The sequence below is a fragment of the Sitophilus oryzae genome, unplaced genomic scaffold, assembly GCF_002938485.1.
Source record: "Sitophilus oryzae breed Bouriz unplaced genomic scaffold, Soryzae_2.0 scaffold_813_pilon_pilon, whole genome shotgun sequence".
Classification (NCBI taxonomy): domain Eukaryota; kingdom Metazoa; phylum Arthropoda; class Insecta; order Coleoptera; family Curculionidae; genus Sitophilus; species Sitophilus oryzae.
The window spans coordinates 4,331,339-4,346,373 of NW_022147432.1; the positions used below are offsets into that span (position 1 = coordinate 4,331,339).

Sequence of the window (15,035 nt, forward strand, 5' to 3'; positions counted from 1 at the left end):
AGCATTCCCATACGATTGTTTGTTTAATAGTAGACAGACAACACGTGATTGGACACGTGGATCGTGTCACTCAGATATCTTCAGATATTTTTAAAGCATCTGTTACCACTAGGGATGATAAATTGTTTTAAATTTCCACTACAGGTTTTAAAATTTTATATTTTGCACATTAACAGATTTTAAATATTATATTTTTTTACTTTTTTCGAATATTTTTTTAATAGAATATAAATTATAGTGTTTACGACGGTTACGTTTTATATTTTGCATATGGGGGAGACATAGTAGGCGCCTGTCAACATACAGGATGATCCGAACTTTATTCCGGTAACTTCGGCAGCATATTCTGCAGATAAAAATAAGTAAAAAAGTTCCTATAAATCTATGTCCTAAAATGCTTAGATTCGGGGATACAGGGTGTAGAAGTTTCATTTTTATTTCGATTTTTTCCAAATAATTTCTGAAGTAACGTCAATATTTCGATGAGAATTGGTGTCTAGGAGTTTTTGACATGAGAAATTTGAATTTGAAATTTGATGACTCCTATTTGTAGGGGGCGCCACCTACATGTGTTTTAACTGTCTTGAAGAGTAATAACTTTTCGTCCGTACCTGTATAAAACTACTGAGTGAAAAAATGTACATTTCCGTGATTTTCTACGTAAAAAAATGTCTCTTGGTAAAAATCGCTACAAGCAACCGTTCTTAAGATATTTAGAATGGAAATATTCAATACATGTCATTATGGACAAAAAAATAAACTGATATGAGTAGATAGTTATTTGACGGAAAGGATAATTTTAGGAACTTTTAATTTTTTTAAATTAATCTTAAATTTTTCTTCGAAAAAATGATGATAAAATAGTTTCTGTTAAACTTTTGGCACAAAAACATTCCAAACGTATGATTTCAGTCTAATAACTCAACAAGTCAACATGTTATTTTATGTCAATGATAACAGGTATTGATAATTTCGATTCCAAATATCTGGAGAATCATTTCTCGTAGCAATTTTTAGCAAGAGACCTTTTTTAGGTAAAAAGCATCGTAAATGTTTATTTTTTACTCAGTAGTTTTATACAGGTACAGACGAAAAGTTATAGCCTAACCTAACCAGTTAAAAAATATGTAGGAGGCGTCCTCTAGAAGTAGGAGTCATATTAACATAAAAATCAAATTTCTCATATCAAAAAACTTCTAGACACCAATTTTCATCCAAATATCGACGTTAGTTAAAGAGTTACAATTAATAATACTAATGAGATCATCCTATAGTGCTAAAAAGCAAAATTGATCTTTCTGAGCTTGTCGAAAAATTGTCTACACTAAAAGAAAAGAAAGTGCAATTATTGCTGAACTGAATGCCTCGACGAATTATCAAAAATGCCTTGATTGAATTGTTAGTTATATATCCTTTTATACAATTTCTTAGTAGTTTTAATGACAAAAATAAATATATACGGTAATCGCAAAACAATTTGCGTTGCACGTCATCAACTTTGAGTAACAAGCGATGGTGACAGCGCTGCCAGATTGTGATGGATTTATAAGATGAATCTTAAGTTAAAATTGGGAAGCAATATATTTATTATATCATTTTTTAAATATTTTTCGTTTTATTTTTAATTTAATAATTAATATTTTGGTAATTAATTTGTTTTAGTCACTAACACTCACAGTAGAAATATTTAAATTTAATGCGTTATTAGGTTTATCGTTTTTAAAGGCAGCAGCTACTCGCTATAAATCGAAAATATTGTAGAAATAACTTTGAAAGTGGTATAATATGCTTACCAATCAAACTTACTTCTCTGACTGCAGTCAAGGGTAATAAAGGACCTTTATTGTCTAATAAATAATAGTTTATCAGGAAAGCTACAAGCTCTTTGCTGCGATTGTTTAAATGCTACGGCATATTTTCAACATACAATTTCAAGAAATGCAATATAAAAATTCGAAAATTTAGTTGTCTTTAAATGTACATTTTTTGAAAAAGACTAAAAATCGTCAAAAAACGAGAATTACTCCCAAAGATTCAACAACAACACGATATTATACAAAATAATGACTGATATTATGTTAATTGTCAAATAATAATCGACAACGTTGGTGAACGCGGCGCAATGTGACCAACATGCGATAATAAAAATCGCTTTAATCTAATTTTTGCAGCTTTAATCTAAATAAAAAATCTGTTACAATCATTCGCTGTATAAAGTAAAATGAAGAGCTGCTCTGTATCTTCAGTTATACAACAGATTTAAACATTTTTGGCCAAAATTTCATTTAGGCTGGTTTATAGGCTTTAGTGTCAATTTCGATATGATTGATGACGTGCATCGGAAAATGTATTGCGATTACCGTAGATGTAATTTTTTTATATCCACGAATTTATTTAATTATGTCTAGTTAAATATTTTAAAAGTATTGTAGATCATTCTTATAGCGTATAATAATAATAATAATAATAATACTAGCGTGTACCCGCGACTTCGTTCGCGTCGAATTAATCATTTGTAATGGTGATGATAAAAAAAAAGTAACGTTAATATCTGGAAAAAAATTCTTGCAAAGCAAGAATTTCCATTAACATACAAACTGGATAAAATTTTCTCACATTTATGTCAGCATGAGAAAAAACAATCGAAAAACCCCTCCTTATCGAACCTCTACACCCCAAAGTCAATCCGTTTGCCAAAAATCAGCTTTAAACGTCAAGCAGTTTAAGCAGAATCGTGATTACTCAATGGTCATATTTTATGAAACGCCCTGTATAAATTTTTAAAAAATCTTAAAACATGTAAATCAACAAAATAAAATATACGTGTTTTAAGAGTTTTTCCGAAAGACTCACCGGTTTTTAAATAAAAAAATATTCTAATGTTTGAGGGGTGGTTTCACCCCCTTAGAATTCGAGTTTCAAAAAATCCCTTCTTATCGAACCTCTACACCCTAAAGTCAATCCGTTTTTCCAAAAATCAGCTTTTTACATCAAGCGCTGTAAGCAGGATCGTGATTAATCAATGACCAGATTTTTCGAAACACCCTGTATACATTTTTAAAAATCTTAAAATATGTAAGAAACAAAATAAAATATACGCGTTTAAGCGTTTTTTCGGAAACTTGATCGTTTTTTAAATAAAAATATTGTAATATTTGAGGGGTGCATGGTTTCCCATGAAAGTGGAATTTCGAAAAATCCCTTCTTATCGAACCTCTACACCCTAGAATCAACCTGCATGCCAAAATTGAGCTTCTGACGTTGAGTGGTTTGAGCAGGATCGTGATTAATCAGTAAGTCACTTAAGGATTTTGTATATTGTATAAATTAAAATGATTCCGATTGATTAAAATTTAAAAAATAAAATAGTTGGGAAATTGAACAGGTCAACACCCCTCTCAATACAAAAATGCCTTCGCTACGCCTCTGGGCTGAAAGATAGGAACAGTTGGGTTTTCCGCATTTGGATATAATCAATTTTTAAGTCTCTTTTTCGCCAAAAACACCCGAAAACTCGCACAGGTCGTTTACAACCCTTTATTTTTTCTGGACGGGGATGACTACACCCTGCTGATTAACATGTCGCGCTGTGCGGCACGCTGGGGCTTTAAGGGATGAAACAGGGGCGGTAAGGGTTGGGGGACGAACGCAAAAACATCGTTGCGTGCACCGTGCACTTCCGGTCCCGGAAATGTCCACCGGTAATGGCAATTAACGCTGCATTTCCGCTTGCCCCCCACTCCTACACTATTATTCCGGGGATAAACATACAAACGATGATCGTCGATGCCGATATATGCCAAATTTTTAATTGGGGAGGACATGCCAACTGCAAGGTTGGCACAGAAAAAATTTTGATGTGTTTTAGAACAAAATTTAAGGGTGGTCCGCACTGTATTCCAGAAACTTCGGTAGAATATTCTGCAGATAAAAATAAGTAAAAAAGTCCTTATGAATGTGTGTTCTAAAATGCTTATTTTCGGAGATACGGAGTTTAATTTTTATTTTGATTTTTTCCAAATCATTTTTGAACTTATGTCGATATTTGGATGAAAATTGGTGTCTGGAAGGTTTTCGATATGAGAAATTGGATTTTGATGTCAATATGACTCCTACTTGAAGAGGGCGCCACTCAAGGCGCCGCTTACATATTTTTAACTGATTTGGAGAGTATTAACTAGAAAGTAATAACTTTTCGTCCGTACCTGTATAAAACTACTGAGTAAAATAAATTACATTTACGATGATTTTTACGTAAAAAAGGTCTCTTGATAAAAATCGCTACGAGTAATGGTTTGGTTATAAAAAGTTATTACTCCTCAAAACAGTTAAAACACATGTAGGTGGCGCCCCTTACAAATAGGAGTCATATTGACATCGAAATCAAATTAGTCGCCTCAAAAAACTCCCAGACACCAATTTTTATCCAGATATTGACGTTACTTTAGAAATTATTTGGAAAAAATCGAAATAAATATGAATCTTCTCTACCCTCTATCTCCAAAACTAAGCATTTTAGGACATATATATACGAAGTTTTTTACTTATTTTTATCTGCAGAATATGCTGCCGAAGTTTCCGGAGTACAGTTCGAACCACACTGTATAAACCCATCCATAGTTAACTTAAAAAATATTAGAAACTTTTTTTAGTGAAATAAATGGATTGGTATGGACGTCATTTGTTTTTTTTCTGTCATCGTCTGTCGAAATCTTACTTGAGAAAAAAAAACAGTTATATTTACAAAGATAAAACATTAATTCACCACAATACACCAAAACACTTTACTTTTGCTCTTTACGCGCGTTTCGCTAACCATATTAGCTAACTTTTTCATTTCGCTAACCATATTATTTATATTGTTTTAATCATCTGTTGATTGGAACTTTATCGTAAGTTTAGTACTAAGATTAGGATATTAGGAGTTAGGACCAGATATTTGCTAAATCATGCAAAGCCAATTCACTTTATTCTAGTTTATTAAAGTAAAAGTTATATTAGTGATATGGTAGAGAAAACGTCAGTGTCAGTATTCACTATTCAATATTCTAGACAGGGTAACGTTCAGTAGCATTGGTCCGTCAATATATTGTGTTTGGATTATTACAGAATTATAGATAATTAATATATGATCTAAGACACAATCTATATTATATACTGTTCTGTTTATTTTTTCTGTGGATATTAGCTATATTTTATGATCTCTTGTTGTTTAACTTTTCTATGGAATTTCTAAAAGTTTTTGAATTCCTAAAACTTCTCTAGGTTTACTTATTTCTCTAAAGATTTGACGTCATCAGTAGTTAACCTAATGCAGCAAATAAATTTCTAAGAGCATAGATATTAGAAAAATTTAGACTGTTATTTGATCCAGGGGCGTACGAAACCTACTTAATTTATGTTTATTTGTTTTTTCTAATTTCTTTATACGCCCCCCATCCAACGATCGTATTTCGGGCTTCAGACTTCCAGTAAAAGCGTTAAGTGTTGAGATAAGACACGAAATTAATACTGATAGAGAAGTTATTTGTTTTAATTCTCCCACTCATTAGCGTCGACTACTTTTGTTATGATTTCTTTTCCTGTCACAAGTTATTAAACAGATATATGGTAATCGTTCCGTTTTGTCTTTTATTTCAGATAAGGGGAATAACTGATGGACATATAAACATGACGTCTCCATCCTGAAGCTGTAAGTGACATTTAAGTATTTTTATAGAAATTATTAATAAAGATATAACAGTATGAGTATGAAAGAAAAATATTTTCGTGGTAGACGTAGAAATAGGTTTTTCACAGATTAATAGATATTCCTGTGTTATTATGTGGTTCTAATGTTTGTCATTGACTTCAAGGCAATAAATACTGATCAGCTGTGTTTTCAAGATCTAATTGAAATGATATTTCTAGGCCTACTATGATTTATTTTTGGCACGATTGCTGTGGATAATTGGAACGTTGGATTATATTTTATTTATATTCGAATTTTTCGAAGTAAAAACTATTAGATGTACCAAACGGAAAATTAATTATATTCCACATTTAATTTAATGTTTATCATACAGGGTGAGTCTTAAACAAGTGCAAATATTTTTAGGGGTAGTATATTATGACCCCAGAAACACGATTAATTGGTTTAATTTGCGAAAAGACTTTGAAAGTTATGAATTTTTTGAAGAAAATTTTTTGATTTTTTTAGTTTTTAGTTAAAACATAATTTCTTGATAATATGGCAACATATTATGTGGTAAATTATATTTACAAGAAAGAAAACCCAGAGAAGATCTTAAATTTTTTTAAAATCATTTTTATTAGCAATTTTAAAAGTAAAATAACTCCGTTATTTTGGACTTATTTGAAAAAAACGGTAAAAGAAAATATGTTTCTTTTATCGAGATCTACCAGCCCTGAAACTATTTGCACTTATTTAAGACTCAGCCTGTATATTGATCTGAATTAAATTGAACTATTAAGTATCCTACATTACAATTTGAATACGTTTCAACTAATGAAAATAATATATGTATACATATATGTAGAAACAATTATGTAGAACGGAAAAAAATAAAAAAATGTAGTGGGATTTCTTTGTTTGCCTGCAAAGTGGGTTGTAGTGATAAAAAGGAAGTTAATCACCGAAGAAAAGACGTTTATAGTGATAAAAAAATTGACAATGAAAGGAAACGGAAGTTTTATCACAGACACACAAATATAAATATTTATAATTATAGATTCGTTCATTTCTTATTATTTTTTTTATTAGTTAAATGCATCCACCAACCAACTTTCATGATACCACAAAAAACTATTTTACTTTACGCGATATTGATATACAGTGTTCTACACTTCTTTTAAATCAAATGATATTTTAATTTAGAGGTCATTTGCTCAGAAAAATAATATATGCATATATTGAAAATCGTGCATTTTTTTTTAATTTTCCGGTGTATTTTAGAAAACTTTTTAGAAATGTCTTTACACCGCAAATTATCCTAAGCAGTGATGCGAATTTGTGGAAAATTTTCCGACTCGTATGAAATTTTGAGATCCAGAGGGAAAAGGGAAGTCTTAACCCAGTACACCATAATCATGGGAAATTCTAAATTCATATATTATTCGTGAAAAAATTGTTATCGTATACGGATTTCTCAGAAAAGTGAGTAAATTCAAACTAGCAATACCGCAACTAAATACACCATTTTCTGTTGGCATCACACATTATTCTTGTACCTTCTTGAATACAGGGTGAGTCTTAAATAAGTAAAAACTTTTCTAGGGATGGTATATTTAAAAAGGGTAATTTTGACCATCATCTTTGTGCAATATTCCATTACAGAAAGGCGGCAACACAAGTATATTCACAGAGTGACCACAAGGTGTAATTTGTTAATCACTGTTATTATCATGGTTGTGGCACTAAAATGGATGAGGATACAGAAAAAATCCGGTGGCTCCCAATTTTTTTTTAAAAATAACTCATCCAAACTCTGTTATTTTCGACTTGTTTGAAAAACAGTAAAGAGAAAATATGATTCTTTTTTCGAGAGCTACGAGCACTGAAAATATTTGCACGCTGTTTCTGTATCAATAATTTATAATAACATAACTCGAATTAAAAAGTCTTCTTTCAAAAATTTCGATATTCAATGTCACTACAGTTGATTCTTTACGTTAAGTTAGGGCTGCGAGTTTTTTCTTTGGTTAAGTTTTTAATTATCAACTTATATGCTTTTTTGTAAAAAAAAAGCTATGGATTGACGTTGGGCAAAAAATATGTGCGATGAAACGTCCGAAGTGCACGATTTGTACAATTTACAAAAGAATTGAACATAACCTTTCACAAACTAGTATTTTGTACAGTAGCGAGTAGTAGCATAGGTCCGCTGGTATATTATGTGTTGATCATAATAGATAATCAAGCAATCGATAATCAATTCGATGAGCAGTTATTTTATTATGTCACAATTAACTTCTGTTTATATAATTCCCAAATGCTTGTAGGCGTTATGATATATCATGTATAATATCGTAATGTCATTTAATTTCACTTTTGTAATTCCTAAATGCTTTTGGAGTATATAGAGACATTACCCATGTTTCTTTGGATTAAAAACTTACTGATTTACCTACTTACGAGTGTGTCTCGAAAGTGGCTCACCCCTATAAAAAACAATATTTGGTATGTTAGTATATGACACAAATTAGAATTGATTGACGTATTCAATTCTTTTCGCCCACTTCCTGTTTTACCGGAAATAACTACAACTTTTGATTTTTAAATGGCACCCTCGGTATTTTTTTACTTTATTCGATAGAAAATGACATTCTGAATAGAATGACATAATCATATGTCAACTTTTGACATTTTTGCTTAAAACAAAATTGAATTTTAAATTTCAATCTAGAGTGCCATGACTGTGTTAAAAACATCAATTTTTAATCATTTTTTTTTTCAATAATATTCGTGTCTTGTCCTGACCGGTTAAAAGATGCCCAAATCGTATTTTTTTATATCTCAATTTTTTCAAATGGAATGACGGTGGATCATTAGCATATTTGGAAAAAACATTTTTTACGAATGATTTTGTACCACACACTTAGTATTTCAAGTCAAATTGTCGTTATGAATCGCTTGTTGCAATTTCAAATAAACCATATTCGAAAATGTCAAAAGTTGACATATGATATGTCATTCTATACAAAGTGTCATTTTCTATATAATAAAGCAACAAAACACCGAGGATACCATTTAAAAATCAAAAGTTGTAGTCATTTCCGGTGAATCAAGAAACAGAGAACAACTGAATATGTCAATCAATCCTAATTTATGTCATATAAACCAAATATCGTTTTTTTATTTGATAAAATAAAAAAGTTATAAGAGTGAGCCACTTTTGAGACGCACCCGGTATATATTTTCTACGTTTCATTTTTATTGATCGCGAATAAACGTTTTTTTTTTACTATTAAGAATAGAAGGCATATATGTTTGATTAGAAATTCTGATCCAATAACTTGATAAAAACTAGAATAGCCAAGTAGAGAAAATTACTATAATACTTGTATCTATCAAATGAAAGAATACTTATTGGGGAGAGGTACAATACAAATAATTTTCTTTTGCCGTAATATTCTTTGATATAGTTCAGTCAGTATAGAAATGTATCTATACATTATGGTTGTATCTAAATGTATAGTTGACTGATTGACCGAATAATCTGGAATGATTGAAACTAATCAATTTTGACAATTGTCATTTATTCTCTATATTTTTGTTTACATATATGTATTGTTTGGTTTTTAATATCATTTTAGATTTGAATATGCTATTTTGCCACTATTTTCTGTTGAAGTTCTATTGTACAATATCTATATATTATGCCACTGATTTGGATATCAATTATTGCAAATAACATATAAACGTGAGTTACGTGAGCTGTCAATTGCGAAAGATCCAAATCAAATTTAATTTTAATTTTTTCGATATTTTAATAGATACTCTGCTATTCGGGGCGGAGACGATAGTTGAATTAGTCCAGTGATGCGAGCCTTTTGAGTTTGGTGTGTCAAAATTTTGAAAAATCTAAACATAATTTTCGTGGAACTTACTTACTGTGGCTCCTATAATAAAAACTTGGGAATTTTGTTTAAGTAAAAACTTAAAGTATGTACTAAGATGTATTTCAGGAAAATATTTTAACTTTTACAGGGTGATTCAAAAAAGTGTGAGTCTATCAGGATGATTTTTTTCAAATGGAACACTCTGTACATTATTGTATTTTTGGCTTCCTTTCGAATCATAATCGTAAGATAAGAGTAAATATGTTTTAATAGTTTTAAAGATATTAATAATTAAATAAAATATGTACATTTTCAGCTTTTTAAAAAAATATATTAAAAATACAAGAACAGTCCTGATATCCAAACTATATTAGGTATTTATTGTAGATGGCATGTACTTACTTTGCTATAAATATCGTAATCTTAAATCATACAGGATATTCAAAATTATGCGCCAAACTTTCTAAGATATAAAATATTTTTTCTTCGTTTTTTTTAATGGAACACCCTGTATATATTTTTTTAATAGATAGAGAACTAAAAAATGAGCATTTTTGTATTTAGAGTATTTCAAAATATTTAAAGGTTTGGTTTGGTTCGCAGATATTCGAGGTCTTATATTTCATATGGAAATTTCCACAGTAAAGTTTTATCAAAACCACCCCCCCCCCCGTGATTTTTCTCTCACAATTTTGCCATTGAAAGAGCAATATGAGATAATACCGCGAGCATCTGCAAAACTGTTCATAATTTGGAAATATTCTAAATAGAAAAATTGTTTATTTTTAATATATAATTTTTTTTTTATATTTAATATTAATTTTTAAAATATAATTTAAAAAACAAAGAAAAATTTGGCGTAGAATTATGAACACCCTGTATGATTTAAGATTACGATATTTATAGAATAATAAGTATAGACTATCTAAAGTAAATACCTAATATAGTTTTGATTTCAGGACAGTTCTTGTATTTATAAAAAAAATTAAGAAAGGCCTAAAGATATATATTTTTTATTTATTTATTAATATCTCTGAAACTATCAAAATATATTTACTCACGTCTTAGGCATATGTGAAGTGATCTGAAAGGAAGCCAAAAATGTATTAATAAACAGGGTGTTCCATTTTAAAAAAATCATCCCGATCCTCTCAAATTTTTCGAGCCACCCGTCTGTAGATGTTAAAATATTTTCATGAAATATATCTTAGTAGATACTTTAGGTTTGCACTTATACAAAATACCCAATTTTTTTATTCTAGGAGCTACAAATGCCCTACACAATATTGCCGGACCTTGTATAGTTTAAAATAACAAATTTTAATCATTTATTTGCACTGATATTTGAAGTATCTGATGAAAAAATATAGAAAATTGCCAGGGTTTAACTTAAGAAAAAATCCTATGACTTTGTTACCCTGCAAAGTAAGAAGGTTTAAGTCTACCGTACTACAGGTAATTACCCTATAACGAAAACACACATACAATATTAATGATTCCTGCCTTACCGGCGGAGATACATCGCTCCGATAGCATTCATTACCCGGAAAGGTATACAAAAGAAGCAACTTAGGAATATTAGAGCTATATCAGCGTCTTGATCAGGTTGGGGGGCTAGATCGAGGGTGGGGGGATAGCCCGCCTCTTGTCACGCGAGACTTGCGGCCAATAGAAACGTCAGCAGTCTTTCTACCGGTCCCCCCGTGGCCCTCCAAAAGCAGACGGCGCAAAACTTTAATGAAGTCAGTTCGAGGTTCGTGTTTAGACTGAAAGTAGGAGAGGATTTTTTTAATTGAAAATGTTGGAAAAGTTGCATTTTCGTTTGGAGGCCTGTGTCATTTTCTTTTTTTAGAGAAGAATTTAAGTTAAAAACTAAATAAATTGAAATATTCGAATTAGATTTTTTTCTGGATACACTGCGCTTTGTGGAATATCTTTATCGAAACAAAAATTTCTAAACAACAAGTGTTATAAATTAAACATGTTGACTAAATAGTTCCCAAGTTTATCATTTCAGTCAAATAACTATCTATTCACATGTTTATTTTTGTCAATAATGTATTGACTAGAGGACTATCAACATGTATTGACTATTTTCATTCTAAATATCTTGAGAACGGTTTCTCGTAGCAATATTTACCAAGAGACCTTTTTTACGTAAAAAAAGGTCTAAATGTATATTTTTCTTACTCTCTTACTCAGCAGTTTTCTACAGATACAGACAAAAAGTTATTATTTACCAAACCAAACCAGTTAAAAAATATGTAGATGGCGCCCTCTACAAGTAGGAGTTATGTTGACATCAAAATCAAATTTCTTATGTCAAAAAACTCCCAGACACCAATTTTCATCCAAGCATTGACGTTATACTTCAGAAATTATTTGGAAAAAATCGAAATGAAAATGAAATTTCTACATCCTGTATCTCCGAAACTAAGCATTTTCGGACATACATTTATACGAACTTTTTTACTTATTTTTATCTGCAGAATATGCTGCCAAACTTTCCGGAATACAGTTCGGAACACCCTAACATTTTCGAGCAATTAAAAATTTTTCAAAATTTTATAACTACGTTTACTATTTCTCTGAAGAATCTGAAAATGTGTTAAGTGTAATCAAAAACATTTTGCCATTTTGCGACTTTTTTCCATACATTAAAGTCATGAAAATTTGATTGCCTAAAATACTCTTATTGGTTAATAAAAATATGAGAATATAGTCAATTTTGACCTTAATAGAACGGTACTGGACAGAAATCAAGTTTTTACTTCCAATAAAACTTGCTCAAAATCAACAGATAAAAAATCTATTTTTTTACACGAAACTACGGTCCCTAAAAACCTAAATATAATTAAATTTTGATTCATATCGATTTTTTAGCTTCTTCACAGTATATTTTAAATCAATTATATACAAGGTGCTGAGCGTGCATTAGAAGTTGCTAGAGAACCACAATATCTAGATCGGAGATTTTTCCATCTAGAGGTCCATTTAAAATAAGAAAGTTGCTGTCAACTTCCGGAAGTGCCGGCATATTGAAAATATTTTTAATCGATAGATCTCGTTGTAAAACAATGATGTGCAAAAAACCTCCGATCTAGATATTGTAGTTCTCTAGAAACTTCTAATGCACGCTCAGCCTGGGACACCCTGTATATATTTTAATAAGGATAGGAAAACAATATAACACACGAATATCTTTCAAAACACAAAATATACTTAGATCCATTTTAACACACTCTAAACAAATGAACACTGGACAATAAACAAAAAATGTAATATACAGAATACCATGTGCATGTGATAAAGTTTATATTGGTGAAACATCTAGACCCTTAAATATTTGAATTAAAGAACATAAAGATTAATTATTGAAGGAAGGGCGACTTTCACAAATTTAAGATTTGTCAGCATTCATGGAACACAGGGCACAGAGTAGATTTTATCAATGCAATGAAAGAAGCGATAGTTTGTATATATTTAAAATAAAGAGGCTTTTTAATACAATCTAATAAAAATAAATGTATTTCTCATGCATCCGTAAGATGTTAATAATGTATGGCAATCGCTTCTTTGATTTTGAAGAACATAACATAAATAAACATAACATACGTAAAAATTAAAAACAAATTAAAAATACTCCTACAGAAAGTTTTAAATTTTTTGGTTTTACCTTGTAATTGTTATCAAGTAGTATTTGTTAATTTTGAAGTTTAGATTGATACAATGTCATTTTAACAAAACGTTAACGGTTTTTGTAGACGTATCTGTTGGTAAAAAACTAAAGTGTTCTCGAATAGTTGCATTTAGATATTTTAAATAGTTTTTTTCTTTGTTCTTTGTATTTTTTTTGCTTCTGACGACAGAGAGATATTTCCGAAGGACTTTCCGAAACGTTAAGCATATTTTTGACCGTTAGGCAAATTTGTTTATTAGTAAGCCACTGCTGACAATTAGTTTCCGTTGGATTAACACAGAAGTGTTTACAAAAAATAACTATTTTATTTTGTAGATTTTCTTAAAGTGTAAAAAATACCCATAAGACTTTTTTGGAGAGATGAATCCACTACAGATGTATAGACATTTTTTATTTTAAATCAATTATTGACAAAAGGAAATCTTTACAACCTGAACCAATCCTCTAACCAGGTTTCCTGCTAAATTGCGCTACCATTAAAATAATTTGAAGGTTCCGACAAACAGAACGATCTATAGAATTTTTTCCAACAAGCGACATTGTGTTTAAGTCGAACCTTCAATTGTCCGTAAATAGGACGCATCCTTTATTTCGCTATAGAAAATCACGGTAAATGAGTGTGTGCATCGTTGCTAAAATAAAAGATGGAGGAAAATTGTTTAACATACCTTACTTCCTGCCAAACGATCATTGGTGGAATAGAAGACAAACGTGAGCGAATCAGATCTTGTCACGGATGCCAGCGACATGCGATACATTCATTTTGTTTCAACAAAAGAACGTCGAATTAAGGAGGAAGGCCAACTAGATGTAATAGTTTTATTAGTTTTATTCGTATAAATTGATAAACAATAGTAGTGACCATAATTTACGTCGATTTATTTCGGATTATAAAGCACTTAGATGATTCTTTTTTTCTTTTCTGGTAATTGAGAAAAAATAAACTAAATTTCTTAATCTTCTATACTAATATATAAAATCCTTAACTGACTGACTCACTGATTAGTCACAATCCTGCTCAAACCACTCAACGTAAGAAGCTCAATTCTGGCATACAGGTTGATTCTAGGGTGTAGAGGTTCGATAAGAAGGGATTTTTCGAAATTCTAATTCCAAGGGGGTGAAACCACGCTTCACATATTACAATATTTTTTATTTAAAAACCTGTGAGTTTTTCGGAAAAACTCTTAAACACGTATATTTTATTTTGTTGTTTTACATATTTTAAGATTTTTTAAAAATGTATACAGGGTGTTTCGAAAAATCTGGTCATTGATTAATCTCGATCCTGCTTAAAGCGTTTGACGTAAAAAGCTGATTTTTGGAAAACGGATTGACTTTAGGGTGTAGAGGTTCGATAAGAAGGGATTTTTCGAAATTCTAATTCCAAGGGGGTGAAACCACGCCTCACATATTACAATATTTTTTATTTAAAAACCTGTGAGTTTTTCGGAAAAACTCTTAAACACGTATATTTTATTTTGTTGTTTTATATATTTTAAGATTTTTCAAAAATTTATACGGGGTGTTTCATAAAATATGACCATTGAGTAATCACGATTCTGCTTAAACTGCTTGACGTTTAGTTTGGTAAACTGGGCTGATAAAGGCTGATTTTTGGCAAATGGATTGACTGTGGGGTGTAGAGGTTCGATAAGGAGGGGTTTCCCGATTGTTTTTTCTCGTGCTGACATAAATGTGAGAAAATTTAATCCAGTTTGTATGTTAATGAAAATTCTTGCTTTGCTTTATCATCACCAATACAAATGATTAA

General features: G+C 30.5%; 1 protein-coding gene across 7 annotated transcripts in view; it reads left to right on the forward strand.

The window, feature by feature from the left end:
* Nucleotides 1-5,634: 5,634 nt before the first annotated feature.
* The window catches only part of LOC115889331 (homeobox protein prospero), a 121,138-nt gene continuing 111,737 nt past the window's right edge, over nucleotides 5,635-15,035 (forward strand). For all 7 annotated transcript variants that reach the window (XM_030909300.1, XM_030909305.1, XM_030909306.1 and 4 more), the window contains exon 1: nucleotides 5,635-5,692. The gene's annotated coding sequence lies outside the window, so the exon portion shown is untranslated. The remainder of the gene's footprint in view (nucleotides 5,693-15,035) is intronic.